General features: G+C 38.6%; 1 long non-coding RNA gene across 1 annotated transcript in view; it reads right to left on the bottom strand.

The window, feature by feature from the left end:
• Positions 1-21913, bottom strand: part of LOC128626070 (uncharacterized) — a 41571-nt gene extending 19658 nt beyond the window's left edge. The window contains exon 1 of the long non-coding RNA XR_008389957.1: positions 21801-21913. This is a non-coding gene — a long non-coding RNA (uncharacterized LOC128626070). The remainder of the gene's footprint in view (positions 1-21800) is intronic.
• Positions 21914-22405: the final 492 nt, after the last annotated feature.

Genomic DNA, 22405 nt, shown 5'->3' with positions numbered 1-22405 from the left:
TGTTCAGGGCTCAGAGAATTAGGCCTCAAACTGTACAGAGAGATCAAGGAACTGCTGGCCAACAGTGGTAATAACATTACTCCTTGTCCTTCCTTTGTGACACTGATCCTGATAAGTCTTGACATCATATAGCTTGTTATTGCTTCAAATTCATGTCATGCACTATAGCATGTTTCTTTCTTTAAAATGTTTCTTCAGTATTTTTCTTCATATATTTACAAGTAATGCATGTTTACTATTTGATATTTGGAATCTATACATAAGCATATGAGAAAAATAAACATTGCATGCAACCCCTCTATTTGGGGATAGCCCCTCATTAAAGATATTGGCTTCAAAGTCTTGAGGGCACGAAAAATTGGTCTTGTCACCCTTTTCTCAGAGGGCTGCCCTCAGTCTGCCGGTGTCCTCTCTCTCTTTCATAGGGGCTTAGCTGTCACCTGAGTTAGACAGCCATGGACCTTGGTAGTGGAAAAGAGGACTGACAAGAAATCGAGTATTATCAAGAGAAAAAGACAGGAGACCAAACGCTGCAAATATTGAAAATGAATACTCTATTTTTCAGACCATAAGATGCACCTAGGTTTTAGAGGAGGAAAATAGAAAAAAAATTGAAGCAAAAGTGTGGTAAAATATTTAATAACATAAATAACATAATATTTCACCAATAGAAATCTAAACAGAACTCAACAGCAGCATTAACAACCATTATTCCTCTCAAATTTGGGTGGGGAGTGCATCTTATAGTCTGAAAAATACAGTATTTTCTCTACTGACAGAGCTCGCAAGTATTAAATGAAAAAAAAATATATATTTCATATAATTCACAGGTGGCAAATACAAGGCTCTCAGGCCGAATCCGAACCTCCACCTTGTTTTACCCAGCCTGGCACCTTGTTTCTACCTGGTGGCAGCGCTGAGCTCTCACTTAACTGTTAAGGAGTAATTACATCTGTGTGGTCCTAAAACTGCATTCGGCCCTTTGAAAGCACATGCAAGACTGATGTGGCCCCAGTGAAAATGAGTTTGACACTTGTGATATATTGTTAGACAAGTGTCTGGAACATAGTAAGAGCTGAATTAATGTTAACTATTATTATTTTATTTGCAGCAACTATTATTCCTCTTATAGCTGTCATCATAGTCTTAGTCATCATCCAAATTAAATGCTTCCTACAAAACTGGGCCTGGCTCTAGACCCTGGGGACGCTGTGCCCAGGTACTAGATCCCTGTGCCCCATGACCTCTTGGTCTGGTATGAGTGACGGACATGCCATTTTGTAAATGTAGTCTCCAGTAGATCTAAAACATAACAAAACAAAACACACATGCACACAAACAAGCCTATATCTCTATTAGCTTCTTAGCTTCCCTAAAATACCTAGTACTGGGCTCAGCTAAGTAGAACATACCAAGTTTTTTTTTAAACTACCCTTTGGTTCTTGCCCTCCCTCACTAATTTATCTACTTCATATTTCAATATTTATCTACTTATACTTTCATATTTATCTACTTCATATTTCAATATCTCATTCATCATTTCAAACATTTACATAATGACCATCAATCAACATTTACATAAAGTAAAGAAGCTATTCAGGGACCTATTTTTTTTAAAAGATTTTATTTATTTATTTTTTAGAGAGAAGGGAAGAGAAGGAGAAAGAGAGGGAGAGAAACATCAATGTCTGGTTTTCCCTCACATCCCCCACTGGAAACCTGGCCTGAAACCCAGGCATGTGCCCTGACTGGGAATCAAACCAGTGACCCTTTGGTTTGTAGGCCCATGCTCAATTCACTGAGCTACAGCAGCCAGGACAAAGACATATGTTTTTAATGTTGTCTGTCATCAACTTCACTCATTCTAGAAGGATGATCTTCCCTTGTTTACTCACTTCTGATGACTATAATTAAGAAATGGGCCATGACTCTCATGGCATTTGCAATCTAGCATTTGGGTTTTTTTTTAATGACATAAAAACAAATAGTGAAACTTGTCAAAGCAGCAAAAAATTTAGCCAAACTGGTTGTCAACTTTAAGACATAGTTTGCATTGTTGCCTTTGATTTGGCATTCCCTAAATTACCCCCATGTGATTTGGTAGATGTCTTTTGAGAATTTTCTTCATTTTAAACCATTTTTATTATTATGGGCATTTGAAAATGTGCACATATTGACAGAAATGCAGCATGCTCTACACTCTATCCTTCCTTCCATCCAATTATGTGAGCTGTCATATAGTACGAATTAGGGAATTCTGTTAATGGAAGAAGGGTCTCCATCTTTATGGAGACAGTTGAAGAATTGAAATGAAATCCATATTCACGTGATGGTAAATTCTCTCTTGTTCTCACTCTCTCTCACTTGCTGTTTCCCTGGGGGTCTATCTGTGTTAGAATGTTTATGAAGACTGGCTAGTGGTGGGATAGGTGACCAGAGAATAGTTTAGTACTTAAATGTTTTTAACTAACTTTATGTTGAGAGTTAGTTCTGTCTATGCATACATATATTGTTCTATTTGATCCCCACCAATGATAGCAGGCAATTTCTAGACTTGACTCCGCAAATGAGGAAACTTAGATGGAAGAGGATGATTAACTTGCCAAGGTCACACAGCTACTGAGGGGAAGAACTAAAGCCAAAACCACATTTGTCTCAAATCCTAAACTTGTGTTCACTTTACCCTAGCAGGCCTCTTCTCCAGGAAGCAAAGCCCAGATCTTACAGAGGGTCCTATCTCTTGCATTTTCTAGTGTGGTGGCTTGTGCATGGAAGGTGCTAAGAAAATGTACTTGAAGTAGCTTTGAGCTAAAAATAGGGGAAAATATTTCAAAAAAATCCATTGAGGAGGCATCCCAGGAATTGAGAAATCTAGTATTGTGGGTGAAAATGTCCAAAGCAATTACATCTGTGAGTGTTAAAAGTGTGTCCTGTGCTTTCTTTCTCTGTCAAAGGAAGAGGTTGTTTACAGTATGGGAGATTATTCAGGTCTGTACCAAAGAGCTTGTTAAGGGTGACAGACAGGTTTGTTGCATGAATGTGTACTACAAATTAGATGAATGGTGAAATTATGAAGCAATCAAATGGCAAAGCTTTTAGCAGACTACAGTGCATTGCCTTTTTCTGCTACCCCTAGGCCTGTTAGCATAAAAGAGGCTATAAAGATAAAGTACACAATATTATTCAAGTCTCCGAGCCCAACAAACACAGGCAGCCAGCAATTTGCAGCAAGCATCTTCATGGCTGCTCAAAGCCACTTGCCCCCTCCCCCATGTGTTGAGGGAGCCCCACCTCTTTTTCTCCTTGCCAGGACAATTTGAGGGACAAATGGGAGTTAGAAAGAGGAGAGAGAAACACCTAGATCATTTTGAACCGACCTCCTTCTCCCTTTCTTCACAGCCCACAGTAGAAAGACAGGTAGGCAGGAAAAACTTCAGCCTGACATGGAGCAGTGAGTGACAGGAAGAGAGTTTCCAAGGTACTGTGGTCAGAGAGGCTTGTTATCCTGAGAGAAGTCAAAGCTTCAAATATGGACAAAGAAGAAGGTGGGTGGTTTGTTTCTACCTCTAATGCATTCACCAGGAAGGGGAATTGCTTCTCTCCGTCTCTGTTGAGTAGGGACAGAAAGCTCTTGTCTTCATTCTGGAAGTGGCAGGAGAGGGGCTGGGCAAATCCCACAAGCATTTTTGCCGGGGATTGAAGGACAATATCTGTATATATTTTTCTTCAAGAGGATGGAGCTCAGAAGCCCAACAGGTAAATGAGAAAGCTGCAAAGCTTCTCCGGCTGAAGGAGAGAGTGTGAGGTAGGAGGTCCTAGGGTCCCACCCGTCCAGTCTCTCCTTCCTGCCCACCCCGGTGTGGTCTTGGAAGACAGGCCTTCGAAATCTCAGAGCTCTGGCGAAACCTTCCGCACCGGATATTTGATGTGTGTGTGGTTTTTTTTTTTTTCCCAACCCAGTAGAAGTCATTACCCATCCTGCCCCAAACCTTCTCATCTCACCCACTTCACATACTTTAATGCTGCCTTTGCAGGAGCTGGTGGTACATATATAGCTGAACAGCCTTGGCTGAACCTGGTTCTGTTATACTGATCTGACAGGTACAGAAACAGAGACGTTGAGAGGTAAAGTGACAGCTAGGATGGACAGAGCTGGAATGTGACGCCAGATCTGTCTGATCCAGAACCCATGCTCTGTTCCCAGAACAGATCGTTGGTCTGCAGTTTTGAAAAATGTCCTCTCTTACCTTCGGACATTTTTTCTTGGGAGGGGAAATGGCAAATTGGTCCAGATGATGTCTAAGGCCTTTTCCATTTTAAGGTTCTAGAGTTAAGGTTCCCTTCTTTAAAAAGAAGGGCGCTTGTTTCCCTAAAATGTTTATGTATGGTTTAGACATTGAGATTCTTTTTTTTTAATTTTATTTTTCAATCACAGTCAATCTTATTTTGCCTTAGTTTCAGCTGTGCAGGATAGTGGTTAGAAAATCATGTATTTTACAAGCTGTTCCCCTCAATATTCCAAATGCCCACCTGTCACCCTACATAGTTATTACAATCTTATTGATGATAGTCCTTATGCTGTTCTTCATATCCCTGGAACTATTTTGTGACCACCGATTTGTAGTTATTAACCTCTTCACCTTTTTACCTGGGCCCCTAACCTCTCTTCCTCCTGGCAACTATTAGTCTGATCTGTGTATTTGTTTCTATCTTGTTTGTTTATTTTGCTTTTTAGATTCCACATACAAGTGAAGTCACTTGTCTTTCTCTGTCTGACTTATTTCACATAGGAGTATACCTTCCACATCCATCCATACTGTTGCAAATGGCAAGATTTCATTCTTTTTTATGCCAAGTAATACTCCATTGTATATAGGTGCCATGGGTTTCTTTTTATCCACTTGCTTATTGAAGCAACCCACTGGGGGTTGCTTCAATATTTCGGCTTCTGTAAATTATGCTGCAGTGAATATAAAGGCGCATATATTATCTTGAATTAGCAGTTTTGGTTTCTTCTGATATAGTCCCATTTGTTTATTTTTTCTTTTATTTTCCTTTACTGAAGTGATATATCAGAAAAAAATATTGCTAAGAGAAATATCTGCCTATGTTTTCTCCTAGAGTTTTATGGTTTTGAGTCTTACATTTAAATCTTTAATCCATTTTTAGTTTATTTTTGTATGTGATGTAAGAAGGTGGTCTATTTTTATTTTTTTGCATGTATCTGTCCAGTTTTCCCAATATCATTTATTGAATAGACTGTCTTTATCTAGTGTATGTTCTTGCTTCTTTTGTCACATATTAATTGATCATATAGACATAGGTTTATTTCTGGATTCTATGTTCTGTTCCATTGATCTATGTGTTCCTTTTTATATCAGTACCATGCTGTTTTGATTACTATGGCCTTGTACTATAGTTTGATATCAAGGCAATGTGGTATCTCCAACTTTTTTTTCTCTCAAGATTGCTGTAGCAACAGGATCTTTTGTGGTTTCATATAAATTTTCGAATAATTTATTCTAATTTAGTGAAAAATGGCGTTTCAAAGTGTTTTGATAGTAACTGCATTGAATCTATTGATTGGTTTATATAGTATGAATATTTTAATTATGTTAATTCTTTCTATCCATGAACATGGTATATGCTTCAATTTATTTGTATTTTCTTCACTTTCTTCACTGTTTTATAATTTTCCAGGTAAAGGTCTTTTATTCCCTTGGTTAATTCCTTGTTTTTTTTTCTTTTTTTTATATAATTGTAAATGTGATTGTTTTCCTACTTTCCTTTATGGTAGTTTATTAGTGGTGTATAAAGATTTGACCACTTTCTTAATATTTATTTTGTATTTTGCTACTTTACTGAATTCATTTATTAGTTCTAGTCATATTTTTGAGTAATCTTTAGGGTTCTTTATATACAGTATTGTACCATCTGCAAATGACAGTTTGCTTCTTCCTTTCCAATTTAGATGTGTTTTATTTCTTCTTGTCTAATTGTTATGGCTAGAACTTCCAGTACTATTTTGAATAAGAGTGGTGAATGTGGACATCCCTCTCTTGTTCCTGATTTTAAGGAAAACAGTTTAATTTTTCACATTGAATATGATATTAGCCATGGGTTTGTCATACATGGCTTTTTTATGTTGAGATATGTTCTCCTATACCCACTTTGCTGAGTGTTTTTATCATAAATGGGGGCTGTATTTTATGAATTGCTTTTCTTGCATTTATTGATATGTCATATGATTTTTATCCTTTATTTAGATTTTATGGTATATCACATTAATTGATTTGTGGATATTGACCAACCTATGCATCCTAGAAATAAATTTTACTTGATCATGGTGATTTTTTGAATGTCTTGGTAGATTAGATTTGCTAATATTTTATTGAATATTTTTGCCTTTGTGCTTATCAGGGATATTGGCCTATAATTTTCTTTATTTGTAATGCCTTTACATGGCCATATCTACTTTTAAAATTAGGATAATGCTGGCCTTGTAAAATGAGCTTGGGAGTCTTTCCACCTCTTGAATTTTTTGAAATAGTTTGAGAAGTGTAGGTATTAGTTCTTCTTTGAATATTTGGTAAAAAACTCACCTGGAAGCCATCTGGTCCATGACTTCTGTTTGTTGTGAGTTTTTTGATTACTACTTCAATTTTGTTGGTTGTAAACACTCTGTTCAGTTCTGACTCTTCCTGATTCAGTTTTGGAAAGTTTCATATTTCTAGGAATTCATTTTTTCCAGATTGTCTAATTTGTTGGCATATGGTTATTCGTAGTATTTTCTTATCATCCTTTGTATTTCTGTACTGTCAGTTGTTACTTCTCTTTCAATTCTGATTATTTATTTGCATCCTCCCTTTTTATTGATGAGTCTGGATAAATGTTTATCAACCTCCTTTATCTTTTCAGAGAAACAGCTCTTGATTTCATTGATCTTTTAAATTGTTTTTTAGACTCAGTTTTGTTTATTTTTACTCTAATCTTTATTATTTCCTTTCTTCTAAGAAAGCCCTTGGGCTTTGTTTGTTACTCATTTTCAAGTTTCTTTAGGTTTAAGGTAAGATTGTTTGTTTGAAATTTTTCTTGTTTCTAAAGGTAGGCCTATATTCCTATGCGTGTCCCTCTCAGGACTGCTTTCTCAGTGTCCCACATATTTTGGTTTATTGTGTATTCATTTTCATTTAAATATCAAGAATCTTCAGACTATGGCCCATGACTAGGAGTTTTTACATGATTCTTCTCTTTACAGATCACTTATAATACAAACCATGTAGAACAGGGGCCCCCGACCTTTTTGGCATCAGGGACCAGTTTTGTGGAAGATGGTGGGGTGGGGGGAACAGGAGGAGGAGCTCAGGTGATCTTCACTCACTGCCCGATTCCTAACAGGCTGTGGACCAGGGCCAGTCCACGGCCCAGGTGTTGGGGATCCCCATTGGGGAGGATGTTTTGTTCTTATCTGTACATATCTCCTCTGTGTGTAGACACTTTATAAATTTTTCTGTGGCTATTTTGGGTCTGTTTTATGTTTGTTTGTTTTTTTTTTTAGAAATAACAGTCAAACACTTCGTTGTGATGCCAAGTCTTGCTTATGCAGGAGGCCTGTCAATTAGCAGTAGCGTGTTGTTAACAATGGGTTGTTCAACTGCGTATCTCACTGCAGTGGTGGGTTGTTCCTGACACAGCACTACCCCAGGACAATGAGAATAATTCGGTTTATCATAGATGTTTGACCTACAGGACAGCAAACTCCAGGAGAGTTGGTAACATCTGTTTTTTTGTAAAGTCCTCTCCTCCCATTCCACTGTCTACATTTCATAAATCCACATTTAGAACACACTTTGGAATTTGATAGGCCCAGTGGAAGTGTAGGAGATGATGGACTTTAGGGCCCAGTCCCCCCATCCCTACCCACTATAGTGGAGGAGAGGAGTGCGTATTACTGTGGAACTTAGCAGTTTGCTCCCAAGAAACAGTGATTCATTTATAAAACTGTGTGATTTCTCCTGCAGAAAAAAAAAAAAAACACAACTAAACTCAACTGCTATTTTTAGGGACTTTTTTTTTTTTTCAAATGAAAGGGCTCTGAAAGTAAACCTACCCAGCCAGGAAGACTATCCTTGAGCTTTCCAAATCTATCCACTAAAGTAGGAATTTGAAAGCCCTACCACAAATTGCTTTTCACTTCAACCAGGATGCTTATTATGATCCCCTGGCTCTGCTCTGCTCTCCTATTACTTACACATGAATTTAGTTATCCTGTATTTTAATTACATGTGTAGAGCAAGTTTTATGTTCTCTTCTCTGAGTACTCATAAACTTCACAGAGATCACCAAAAACCATATTGTTCTTAAAATAGTCTTTGTCTCCTTTCCTTGCAGTGATACCAAATGACACTCTCTCAACCCAACCTTGGCTTGTGTAAGTGCATTAGCATCCTGGCAGGCATGGTCTTCCAGACTACAGTGTAGTCTGATTTAATCTTATCCCTGGTTGTGGAACTCAGTGCCTAGTACACACCATCAGAGACACATGATCAGCAACAGGCCCAAGCTGAATTTTAGTGGAATCCTTTGAACCCAAAGGTTACCAGTGTTTGAGTCAGAAACTTGGGCATGGGGGTGGTGTTTATTTTGCTTTTTAGCTATGATAAAAAAAAACACAAGGATTTCACATGCTTCCATCCCACAGATATCTTATTCCCACTGTTCTATGCCATCATTTTGTAGTTTGAAATCTGTAAGATGTGCCCTTTGTAGTTATGTGCGAATTGGGATTTTGGCTGACTTGAAAGTCGAGTCACATTATTAAACATTGCAGAGCATTTCACGTTGAGAAGCTGTGTAGGAGAACACTATGTTTTACAATGAGGTTGTACTGTTGCAATTACCCTTTCCCCTCCTTCTGCTCAAGCTTATTTGACTGCTATGGGAAGCAATATAATAAAAATATAAATCAGTCTCTGGTCCATAAATAACTGCTTAAGTCTTCCTCCTGCTTTTCTAAAAATACACTAGAAGAGTATGATCCCTTCAGAAGATTGTTGATAAGTCAGACATCCATGATAATGTTTCAGGTGACATGGCCATGAGTCCTGAATGTTTTCCTTCCTGAAATTTCACTAATTATGACATAATTCATAAAAAGAATGTTTAAAAAATATTCGCAAGAGCAGACTAGCTCAGAAGGCTATTTTAATAAAGAAGTAATATCACATTCCTGTATTATTTTAGAAAGCAAGCATTATTGACCCAGCTGAGTGTCATTGGTGGGTAAGGGGCTGGGTTCTGGAGTCCAGGGTTCTGAAGTATTTCCCTAATTTACTGTGGCTCTCTGGGGTGTGAACATAATGATGTATGTCTCAGACAACCCAGGAGTCATATGAAATAATTGTAAACCCCTGGTGAATCTTGGAATTTGTTCTCATGACACTATACAATCAGACAGAAAGAGATGAGTTCAAGGGGTTCTTTTTGCATTGGCCTTCCTAAGGCCAGATCACCAGCAAGCCTGGTCCGCAGCTTCCTTCCTCTCCTTCACCCCCAAACCCCCGACTCTGACAACTTGTTTGGTGTTTGTGTATGTGTTTGTGACTATTTCCAAAATCCTGGGTCTGCAACGGTAATTCTCACTGCTTTGGGAACAGGAATTCAGAATGAAAACAGATGTTTTAAAATTCATGTGTTTGACAATAATTTTTCTTTAGAATAACTATAAAGGCCATAGCTCAATGTCAGAGAAGCTCATAGCAGTGGTTCTGATGGAAAACATTTGGGCATTTCTCTTCTGGTGTATCATGGCAGCAGAACTGTTGATGATACCCTAAGATGAGTTGAGTTATGGCCCTGAGTTAAGTAACTGGTTATCTAGTTTTCTTTTCCCCTGAGATTTGTTGAAAGGTCTCAGTTAAATGAGCATGAAGGTTTCCAGGTATGTATGTGAGGTATGTGGAGATTGCCCACTGTTTGGGGAGGCGTAGACTGGAGACCATATGTGCAGTAGAGCTTAAGCTCCTGCAGTGCCCTTGGCTGAATGTTGGGTCAGAGCCTTTTTCTTTTGTGGTTACTTGGTTTTCTAATTTTGGTTTCTAATTGTACCAGCCAAATTACCACAAGACCACAGCTAGAAGGTGGCATTTGGACAAAAAAAAGTAAGTCTGTCGTAATCTCTCCTTCCTGTTAGATTAAACACTACGTTATATATTCACCATAGATTTTGAACTTGCAAAAGAGCTTGTATGTCATATATTTTATTTCTCCTGGTTTGCCTCCATAGTACTCATCAACCAAAAGACCCAAATTTGTGGAGGAAGAATATATTCAAATAATCAAAATTATCTGCTCAAATTAAAGAAGTCATTTTTGCTTTTATTTAAAAAAAATTAAAAAGGTTAAGCTAGAAAGTGCAGTTCATGCAATTTCTCAGGGCGTTGGTTTTCTCACATGTATTTAGAACCTAGAATATCTGTGGGGGCTCTTCTAGCACTAAGTTACTGTGTTTTTTTAGGTTGGGGCCTAAGAAAACCAAATAAAATTTGGGAAGGGAAGGGAAAAAATGCAAGCAAGAGGGATAACTCTATTGAAGTAAGACATTTTAGGGGAGGAAAATGAAGAGAGACCTGAAAATAAAACCCTGAATTGAGAAAGTAATAAAACTCAGGAGAAGTAGGTTTGGCTGTTTTACCTTAGCAAATCTTGGGGGAAGTTATCAAGATATCTAAGAAAAGAACTACGTACCTAGAATGGGAGATATATAAGGGGACTAAAAGGTAATGTAAAAAAAAAGAACTTTTTGTTAAAAATATAAAATTGGATTATAAACTTCACTGATGGAGACCAAGAAAATATTTTTTAGATCCTAAGTTGATGTATAGATAGAACATTGCTAGGGTGAAATTTTATTTTGTTCAATTCCTTCTGAGGATTTCTATTTAAAAATGCTGAAAGTGCAAGATGAAATATGGCCTAATTCAGATGTAATGAGTGAACAGAAGGGTATTTTTTGGGGGGGTTATCATTTGAATAATTATGAAATGTTTGATTCTGGAGAATAAATTACAAAGTTGTTTATAAAACTTATAAAAAGAGTCGTGTATGCATTATTTTTTATCCTGGCCAGCCTAAGGTCAGGGTACATTAGAAAATAGATGCCTCACATCTGTCCCCTGCCCAGTCTAGTCATGCTTACTTGATTCTGTGTACACAACAGAACCAATAAAGTCAGAGAATAAAGTAAAACAAGGAGGGATATTATTAACACAATGACTAATAGGAAGCTCCAAACACTAGTTAAACTGTGATGAAATCCAAATATATGGCTGTCTTTACTTATGAGACAGATTTTCTTAAATTAATCTATCATTCCATTCCCCCACTCTCTGAATGTCTGACCTAATATTTTAATATGAGCATGGATTGGGAGGACATGCATAAAATTGATAACCTCAATCCGTACACATCTCATCTTGATAGTTTTGTATGAATGAAGAGATTGGTCCTCTGTCATCTGTAGTCTCTATACTCCAAGCTTTACTTATGTTAATTTCTTCACCATTCACAATAATTTGTTACATAAGTATTCTTTTCATTTTGTTGAAGAAGCTGAGGCTCAGAGAGTTAATGTAACTTGTTCAAGGTTACTTAGTCACTAGGGTTTGACTTGAAACAAGCATGACTCAAAAATATTTAGACTTTTCAAGTCACTCATTGGAGCCCAGGAAATTCAGCAAAGACTATGAATCTGTTATCAACCATTTTCAAGGTGTTGAAGACATTTCCAAACAAAACATTAACTTGTCTTGAACCCACTTTTTAGGAAGCTGTTCATATTTGGGCACTCAAAAACATTTTTTTTCTAATAAAATTATTTCTTCAGTGGCCTCATGTCAAGAAAACCATATAAATGAATATGACCTTATTCTGCTAGACTGGTCCTCTGGAATCTTTCAAATCCATCAGTTGTTACATATGTGGCTGTAAAATGTTTAGAAGAACAAACAAAAGGCATAACAGTTATTATCTTAACCTTTGGTAATGATCAGCAACATCACAACACAACCTCTGCAAACTGTAGTTGGTATAATTAGAGGTAGAATCTTCAACCTTTGTGTATATTCTTTTTGTTTTAAGTAAGGAACAAGGCATTGAAAGGACAATACCTGTAAATTGTATTTAACTGCTAAGGTTTTGTACCCAAAAGCTGACAAGGAGGGATCTGAGAAAATGATAGATTGAGAGGTGCTGAAATGTGAGTTATCTTCAAAGGCATTCTGTTGTATGTTAGCAGGCTGTGCATTTGCTGAGATAGCTCCTCCAGTAGCTGATAAACTCAGGAAAGAGGAAGAAACATACGTACTTTCTCTCTGGCTTCACAGCCTGACTTAGGACCATAGCTGGAATTCTCCCAGCCAACTCCCTCATATGAGAGATAATGCTTGCAGAGGGAAAGCAACTTTCCCAAAGCAATACAGTCAGTTAATGGAAGAGCTGAGACTAGCAGCCAGAACTAACAGAGGCTCCTCTCAGTGTTCATTTGGACTAGTGTGGTGGTGGGGGTCCAAGGTTGGGGAAGCTCGGGGAAGGAATGTGAATAGCCTGTGATTTGAGGGCCAATCTGAAACAGATGCAACTTAACTAACAAGTATATAACAAGTTTCAATGTCGCTAAATTAGAAGGGGCTAAATCATTAACCTTGCAAATAGAAATTTATAAGCATTGACTAAACTTGACCTTAAGCCAATCACATCTTTTCATTTGCCAGAGTCCCAAGAACACAACTGCATATGTACGCACACATGCGTACAAAGCGTCACTTCAGACTTCTCTCTGTGAAAACAGGAGTTAGAGACAGACTGCAGGAAGTGTTGATGATTTACTCATAAACTGTACATTTTTTAAATAAAAAATAATTTGGTGTAAACGCTCATTTTGCAGAAAAATAATCTTAAATGATGCATAAATAAGAGGGCTTTCCCTACAAATTAAAACAGTCTACAGGTTAGTTGTCTCCCATAGCTTGGAAATAAACTCTCTATTTACTCAGAAGACAGTGTGGAAGACACTAGTTCTGATGCTCCCATTACTCTCTCCTCTTTCCTGGGCATATTTGAGAATTACCTCTCTACTCTCTGAAGTTAGCCTTGGCCATCATAAGACTTGCCTTGGACAATGAAGTGAAAGATGAAATGATATGTGTCACTTCTGGGCCACTTAAGAGCCAGTATGTGAGTGACTTTCTATGCTTTCCCCTCCATGATGCATGGACCAAAAGTTACTGCATTAGCCCAGAACCCACTGAATTGACATGACATACAGCAGAGTGTCAGTCAACCTGGGAGAGACACGGAGTGTGAGGGAGAAATAATGCTTTGTGGTTTTAAACCTCACAAGTCTGGGGATGGTTTGTTGCTGTAGCACAAAGTAAGCAATCCTGACTAGTGGTGCATTGTTGACAGGCTCATACTTTTCCATAAGATGATGTGTTTTTAGTAAATGTCTAGTGACTAATGGAAGTATCTACATATCTATTGAAAAATTGGAGAGGTCAAGAGTTGGTTCTCTCACTGTCCCCAAGAAAAATTACATAATCAGAATATCTTCTTCCATTTGGATGGTGCTTTAATTTTTAAAGCTCTTTCTCAGAAATAACTCTTTATCCTATACTTGTGATATAGATAGGTTGGGTGATATACCATTTTGCCCCTGAGATGACTAAACTTAGATATAGAGAGTTTAAGTGACACACTTATGACTGGGAAGTTGCAAGAGATCTATATTCCATTCACTAGAATATTCTGCCTCTGTTCTTCAAATAGGCTGAGACAGCTTTTCAGTTCATTCTTTTGTGGGGTGTGGAGGATTGGGGGAAGTAGCCAAAAGCAAATATATTGTACCTATGGGGAGGTGACTGAATTTTGTATAACCCTGTCTGCCGGGTGCTCACTCTAGCAGTTAATACATGGCAGGACACAATACTTATTGCTGTGGTTGACCTTTTAATGGCAGCCATATCCTTTTCCTCCTCATTCCCTGAGTATTTCCTCTCCCTGCACCTAACTTTTACCCCAAATCAAATATGCATGAAATTCCTTGTACAGTGAACAGAGACTGCTATCCCACGATTAAAATGAATACCTCTCTACTATTGTCTGAATGTTTGTGTCCCATGCCTAACTCATAGATTGAAAACTTAATGCCCATTGTGATAGGAGGTCAGGCCTTTCAAGAGGAGATTGATGAATGAGATTGACTCCCTTAGAAGGATGCCCAGGAGAGCTGCCCAGACCTTCTGCCATGTGAGGATACAATGAGAAGTCTGCAAACCAAAGAAAGCCCTCACTCAAACATGCTGGCACCCTGATCCTAGACTTTTAGTTTCCAGAACCATGAGAAGTAAATCTCTGTTGTTTATAAGCTTCCTCATCTGTAGCACTTTGGTATAGTCGCTGAGATAGATTAAGACACCCCAATTAACACTGACATCTAAAGTTCATGTTACTGAGTAAATGACGGCAGTGATAGGCCATCCTGAAGATGGCCCCCATTGTCCCTGCCTTTTGGTATTTATGGCCTGGTGTAATCTCCTCTCTTTGAATTGGAAGTGGATTTGTGACTTGATTCTAATACATAAATGTGGCAGAAGTAGTGGACTGTCATTATAAAGAATAGTTATCCAACAACTGTGCCTTCTGTTTAAGGCAGTCTCTGGTGCTCTCCTCATGGACCACCAGCTGCTATGTCATGAGGATACTCAGGTAGCCTATGGAGAGGTCCATGTAGCGAGAAATTGAGGCCTGGCAAAGCCAGGAGAGTGAGGTTGGAAGTGGCCTCTTCAGATTCATTTGAAGCCAACATGACTGTAGCTCTTGCCAACAGCTAGATCAGAACCTCCTGAGGGACACCGAGCCAGGTGCTCGGCTGTTCTGCCCAGATTCCTGACCCACAGTAACTGTGACACTCCATGTGTTTGTTGCTTTAAACCTCTACATTTTGGGATAATTTGTTATGCAGCAATTGATAACTATTATAAAATCAAAACCTGCTTTGAGGGCAGGTTTTAATGTACATTGACCTCATTCAGGGCAGGGCAAGCTCCAGAAGGAATTTGCCTATAAAAAGGGAGAAGTGTGCACAGGAAAATGTTAGCCTATATCTCACTTTCTTCTTTTTTTAAAATTATATTTCATTGATTATGCTATTACAGTGATTCTAATTTATCCCTTTTGCCCCCCTCCAATCAGTACTCCCTAATCTCTCAGGAAATCCCCCCACCATTGTTCATGTCTATGGGTTGTACATATAAGTTCTTCGGCTACTCCATTTCCTATCCTGTACTTTACATCTCCATGGCTATTCTGTAACTACCTATTTGTACTTCTTAATGCCCTCTTCGCCCATTCTCCCATATTCCCCTACTATCTAGCAACCATCAAAATGCTCTCTGTATCCATGGTTCAGTCTCTGTTCTTCTTGTTTGCTTAGTTTGTTTTTTAAACTCAATTATTGACAGAGTTGTATTATTTGCCATTTCATTGTTCATATTTTGATTTTCTTCTTTTTCTTAAATAAGTCCCTTTAACATTTCTTATAACAAGGGTTTGGTCATGATGAACTGTTTTAGTTTACTCTTGTCTGGGAAGCTCTTTATCTACCCTTTGATTCTAAATGATAGCTTTGCAGAGTAGAGGAATCTTGGCTGCAGGTCCCTGTTTTTCATGACTGAATATTTCTTGCCAACCCTTTCTAACCTGCAACTTTCTTTTCGGAAATTAGCTGACAGTCTTATGGGAGCTCCCTTATAAGTAACTAACTTCTTTTCTCTTACTGATTTTAAGATTCTTTATCTGTAACCTTTACAATTTTAATTATGATGTGTCTTGGAGTGGGCCTCTTTGCATTCATCATAATTGGGATTCTGCACTTTCTGGACTTGTTCATCTATTTCTTTCACTAAATTAAGAAAAATTTCTTTTGTTATTTTTTCAAATAGATTTTCAATTTCTTGCTTTTTCTCTTCTCTTTCTGGTACCCCTATGATGAGAATGTTGGACCTCTTGAAGTTGTCCCGGAGACTGCTTACACTATCCTCCTTTTTGGGGGGATTGTTTCTCCTTTCTGTTGTTCTGATTGGTGTTTTTCTGCTTCCTTATGTTCCATATCACTGATTTGATTCTCAGCTTCCTCCACCATACTGTTGTTTCCTTGTAGATTGTTCTTTATTTCAATTAGTGTATCCTTTGTTTCTGACTGGATTTTTTTTATGCTGTTGAGGTCCCACTAAGTTCCTTGAGAGAGCATCCTTATAAACACTGTTTTGAACTCCGAATCTAATAGATTGCTTATCTTCATTTTGTTTAACCCTTTTTTTTTTTGGAATTTTTATCTGTTCTTTCATGCAGGCCATGTGTTTTTTTCTCCACATTTTGGCAGCCTCCCTGTGTTTATTTCTATGTATTAAGTAGAGTTATTTTGACTCTGTGTCTTGGTAGTGTGACCTAATGTAGTAGGTTTACTGTAGGGTCCAGTGGTATAGCCTCCCCTATCACCCAAGCTGGGTACTTCAAGTGCACCATTTATGTGGGTTGAGTACACCCCCCTCTTATAGTTGAGCCTTGGCAGATCAATAAGAGGAATTTACTTAGGCCAGTCAGGGGCAAGGATTGTCCATAACTACTGACCCCAACCTCTGTGGAAGATCAGCTATGCTGGGGTAGGGTGGTGGTGCTCTGATGTGATCTGTAGCTGTCCAGGTGGCCCTAGGTTTACCTAAGTGGTATAGGTCAAGGTCAGTCCCCACCTGTGTATAGTCCAGGGCAACCCTCCCTGAGCTATACAGAAATCTGAGATATCTGCTACTTGTGCTTGGTTTAGAGAGTCCCAGGTAAAGCCAAACTATGAATCTAGGCTGGCTGCTGCTAGTGTGTGACTAGGGCTAAATGAGGTGAGCTGTTGCTTGTTCAGTAGGATTTAGGAAGTTGTGAAGCAGGAGCCAAGACCAGCCATTCATATGGAAAAGCAGCTTGGCTGGGCCAGTAAGTTGGGTGGGCGGATCTCAGGGGATCTCCCAGGCAAGGTCAAACAGTGTTAACCAGGTTGATGGAGTCTCAGATATGGCACCAGGTTGCTGGCTTTGTGAGGGGCTGGTTTAGGAAAGGGACAATGGCCTCTGCTCACCTTGATGCCAGACAGTTCAGTTTCTCCCTGTATACCACTGGTGCTTATTAAGCTGCTACCCTGGTGCTGCAGCTCAGAGGGAGTGAGTCTCAGCAGGCAAGTCCATATGTGGGTTCTTTAAGAGAAACTGTTTGAGTCCCCAGAAGTTTTTTTCCAATGACTCTATCTCTGCTGGTTTTACAGCTAGAAGTTTGGGGGGACTTATTATCTTCCTGGCACTGAAACCCTGGGCTGGGGGGCCTGGCGTGGGTCTGGAACTCCTCTCTCCCAAGATATCCCTCCCAAACTTTTCTCCATGACACCTTGGTGAGAGACAAGCCCATTCAGCCACTGTGCCCCTCCTAACAGTCTGGATGGAAGTGGTTTCTTTAATTGCATAGCTGTCAGACTTCCATTCAACTCCATTTCTGATGGTTCTGAGTGATGGTTGTTTTATACTTTAGTTGTAATTTTGATTTGGTTGTATGAAGAGGTGAGCCATGTCTGCCTACCCTGCCATCTTGACCAGAAGTCAGCCTATATCTCACTTTCATTAAACATGTATCATCCTAATTTTTCAGGTCATACAAATACAAAAGTTAATTTGAATGCACAGATGTGAGAGCTGAACTAACCTAGTTCACAAGTTCTTGCGCTTTGCAAAAGAAAAAACCAAGACCTAGAGAGGATGTCTTAATGTGTTGCATGTCACCAAATACTCAGTTACAAACTAGACTGAATCCCAGGCTTGTCAGCATATCACCCAGCACCCTTTCGGCTGTGCCATGCTGCCTCTCTCTTCAAAGGTAAGGAAAGAAAGGAAACAAGTTTAGGATTAGCCATTGCAATTCCATAAAGAATTCTTAAAAGGTGACAATGTTTCTCGTTTAAAAAAATATCCTCATTAACTTTTAAAGACCTGGAGAGTATTATGCTAAGTGAAATAAGTCAGTGAGGCAAACACAAGTACCATAGGATTTCACTTATCTGTGGAATCTAATGAACAAAATAAACTAACACACAAAATAGAAATGGATTCATAGATTCAGACGACAAGAGAATAGACTGACAGCTGTCAGAGGGGAGAGGGTATTGAGAGGCCAGGTGAAAAAGGTTAAGGGATCAGACGAAGGGGAAAAAACCCCACAGACACAGATAACAGTAAGGTGATTACCAGAAGGAAAGGGGGGGAGGTAAAGTAAAAGAAGGTAAAGTGGGGGCACTAAATGGTGATGGAAGGAGACTTGATTTGGGGAGGTGAACACAAAATACAATATACAGATGATGTATTATAGCATTATAAACCCGAAACCTATATAATTTTATTAACTAATGTCACCCCAATACATTTAATAAAAATTTGTACAAAATAGGTAGTTACAAAGTGGTCACAGGGATGTAAAATACAGCATGTGAAATATAGTCAGTAATATTATAGTAACTATATGGTGCCAGGTGGGTACTGGAGGTATTGGGGTATCACTTGGTAAAGTATATAATTGTCTGATTGCTATGCTGCACACCTGAAACCAATACAAAATAATATTGAATGCAAGCTGTAATGGAAAAACAAAATTTTAAGAAAGTGTACAGAGTTTTAAAAAAAGACTTTTTGAACTGTTTGTATAGAGTACATTCATTCATTTAACAACTTTTTTCCAGCACTTAGTAGGTGCTAGGCCCTGTGCTAGGTACTGTGGTGGTTATAATGACGAGTGTTTTGTTGGAGATGCCAAGGAAAGCAGCACATGAATCTTGTCTCTTTTATCAGTGATACTTTTTTCTGTCATTCTCAATAAAAACATTAGTTCCCATAGACATAAATCAATTTAAAATTCAATTATTTAATCTCAATATTGATCCAAAGGTTTTAATGCTCCTGGAAAGAGTTGATTGTGGTTCCAGACTCAATGTGCACAAAGGAGGCTTTTGGAAGTGTTTCTTACAGGGTAATATCCAAGGAGTGTCGAGGTTCACCTCCTCCTGGAAGTGGGGGAATATGTTGGGCTTCCAAGCTCCACTTGATTGGGTTTAAATGGTCCCCTCACATAATTGCTATAGCTTCACCTGAATTATTAGGCACCAACTAAATTCTTAAGAATAAGAAAAGTGAGACATTCTGTGATACATTTTGTGAGTCACAATGTTCTCAAAGTGAAATAGCACACATTTCTGGAGTCCAAAATTCTGAAAAGAGAATTTTCAGAATTTGGTTTGATGCTCTTTAGTTAAGTGACATCGAACAAGACATTTAATGTTGAATCTCCTGTTATTTATGTGCAGAATAATGAGGATAATAATTATACCACTTGCCTTTGGGAAGTACTTTGTAAGCTAATAAACAATCTTCAGAGTTCTGGCCAAGATGCAGGCATAGGTAGAAGAAACAGCTTTGCTTTCCTGCACAACCAAAAGGAGGATAGCAACTAATCTAAAGTCAATAAACAATGAAAAACGCCAGAAAACCAAACTGCATGCATGGAACTCCAGCAACCATGGAATTAAGAAAAAATCAACCAGAATAACCAGACCAGTAAGGTGGACCACATAGGCTGACTCAGAAAAACCTCCAGAGGTGGCTGAGGGGTGGGGCCCACTGCCCACCTTGGCAGAGCTGCCCCAGAGGGGTTGACTTAAAGGGAAAACTGAGACTCAGAGCTGACTGTGGGCTAAGGTTGGGGTTGCTGTTGTGAGAGATACTTCCAGTCTGACACTAGAGCCTGTTGGAAAGTGCTCTAGAGAAAGCAGTCAAGCCGTATTGTTCCCTCTCTGGCCCCTCCCCCACAGGCGGTGCAGCAAGGAGGGCTGCCCTGACAGGGTGAATACCTAAGGCCCCACCCCTTACAACCTGTCAGCTGCACCAAGACAAAGAAATATGGCCCAAATGAAAGAACACAGCAAAACCTCAGAACTAATTGATGAAATTGCTAACCTATCTGATGGAGAATTTAAAGCCCTGATAATCAAAATGCTCACAGAACTGATTGAGCTTGGTTGAAAAATGAAAGATACCCCCAAATGAAATAAAGCAAAATATTCAGGGAACCAACAATGACAAGAAGGAAACCAGGATTTAAAGCAACAATTTAGAACAAGAGGAAGAATTAAACATCCAACTGGATCAGAACACAGAAACAAGAATCCAAAAAAATGAAGAGAGACTGAGGATTCTCTGGGACAACCTGAAACATTGTAATATTCCAATGATAGGGGTTCCAGAAGGACAAGAATAAGAGCAAGATATTGAAAACTTATTTCAACAATAATGAAGGAAAACTTCCCCAATCTGTCGAAGGAAATAGACTTCCAGGAAGTCTAGGAAGCCCAGAGAGTCCCAAAGAAGCTGGACCCAAAGAGGAACACACCAAGGCACATCATCATTACATTAGCCAAGATTAAAATGAAGGAGAGAATTCTAAAAGCAGCAAGAGATAAGGGGACAGTCACCTACAAAGGAGTTCCCATCAGACTGTCAGCTGATTTCTCAAAAGAAACCTTACAGGCAAGAAGAAGCTGGAAAGAATTATTCGAAGTCATGAAAGGCAAGGACCTACATCCATGATTACTCTATCCAGCAATGCTTTCATTTAGAATGGAAGGGTAGATAAAGTGCTTCACAGATAAGGTGAAGTTAAAGGAGTTCATCATCACCAAGCCCTTATTATATAAAACATTAAAGGGACTTAGGTAAAAAAAGAAGATAAAAAATATGAACAATAAATAAAATGATGAGAAACTCACAACTATTCACAAATTAACCTAAAAGAAAAGAAAAACAATGAAAAAAAAAGTAAGCAACCCATCAGAACAGGAACAGAATCAGAGAAATGGACATCACACAGAAGGAGTTCAGTGGGGAGGGGGAAGAGAGAAATAGAGGGGAAAAGGTACAGGGAAGAAGAAGCATAATTAATAGGCATAAAATAGATGGGGAAAGATAAAAAATCAGATAGGAAACAGAGGACTCCAAGAACTTAGATGTACAACCCATGGACATGAACTAAGGGGAGGGAATGCTGGAGGGTTGTGGGGGGCAGGGTGGATGGGGGATAAAGGAGGAAAAATTGGGAAAACTAATAGCATAATCAATAAAAATACTTAAAAAAACAATGTTCAACACTTCCCTTATTTTCTGATTCTAAAATGCTTGAAAGCAAACAAGAGATGGTAATCCATTTTTTTAATCTTTTGTAGACTCTACTGTGCCTAATACTTAGTAGGTACTAATTATTTGTTGAAAAGCTACCATTTAATAGGGATAATCTGATTACGTACTATGTGCCTGACAATGTCCTAAATGACTTGCTTCTATTGACTTTAGATTCTTCACAGTGACTCTATAAGTAATAACAGTATCATCCTACTCTACAAGTGAGGAAACTGAGGCACAGAGCAATTGAATAATTTTCACTGTCTCATAGTAAGTGGCAGAGCTGGAATTTAAATGTACACAGACTGGCTAACTGCCAAGATTTACTGCCTCTCTTTAAGAACAGGGCATTGAATTACTGTTTCTCATTGGAGGAAATATAGGAAGAAAGAAAAGAATTAGTTCCCTTATGTCAAATGAATGGGTACTTCTTTTAAATAAGTTTTTATTCAACATCCAGCCCCCTAAAATCCAAAGCAACTAACTCACCTAGAAAAATCCTCAAATCATGTTAATCCAGAGAAAATTATATTGAATCCTCTTCAGTTCAGTCTTCCTTGCAGGTGGATGAAGCCTTGACAACTGACCACTTAGGGTGCTGAGGTGAATATCAGCATTCATCTGGGAGAATATCTGAAAGGCAAGAAGAAGCAGGCTGTGCATTGTTGGCTGTGCTTGACAATTACTTATGCAAACCAATGGGTCTTGATGGAATCCTGAACTGTGGCCTGCTTATTTTCTGTCACGATAAGCATGTAATGGCAGTAAATGAATAAATTAATGGACTAGGAAAGACCTACAAACTAGACGAATGGCAGAACATTTCTAAAAATTTCAAAAGAACAGGAAAAGGGAGGTAAAGGAGAAACTAGCATATCTTGAATGCAGCTTATACTAGGTATATACATACAGCCTTATTTCATCCTCACCTTAGTGAGTTGGGAAACGCTAAACAAATCTTGCAAATAAGAAAGGTAAGGCTCAAAGAGGTTACATAATGGTCACCAGGAAACACTCTTAGCTGAGATTCAAACCGGGCTTTTCCTACTTTCTCCAGTGTTAATGGACTTTCTGTTCTGCTGCTACCTATACTC

This window comes from Artibeus jamaicensis, unplaced genomic scaffold, assembly GCF_021234435.1.
Source record: "Artibeus jamaicensis isolate MK-2021 breed Jamaican fruit bat unplaced genomic scaffold, CSHL_Jam_final scaffold_1964, whole genome shotgun sequence".
NCBI lineage: Eukaryota > Metazoa > Chordata > Mammalia > Chiroptera > Phyllostomidae > Artibeus > Artibeus jamaicensis.
The sequence above is the reverse complement of the archived record's forward strand: the minus strand, read 5'-3'. Positions and strand labels throughout refer to the sequence as shown.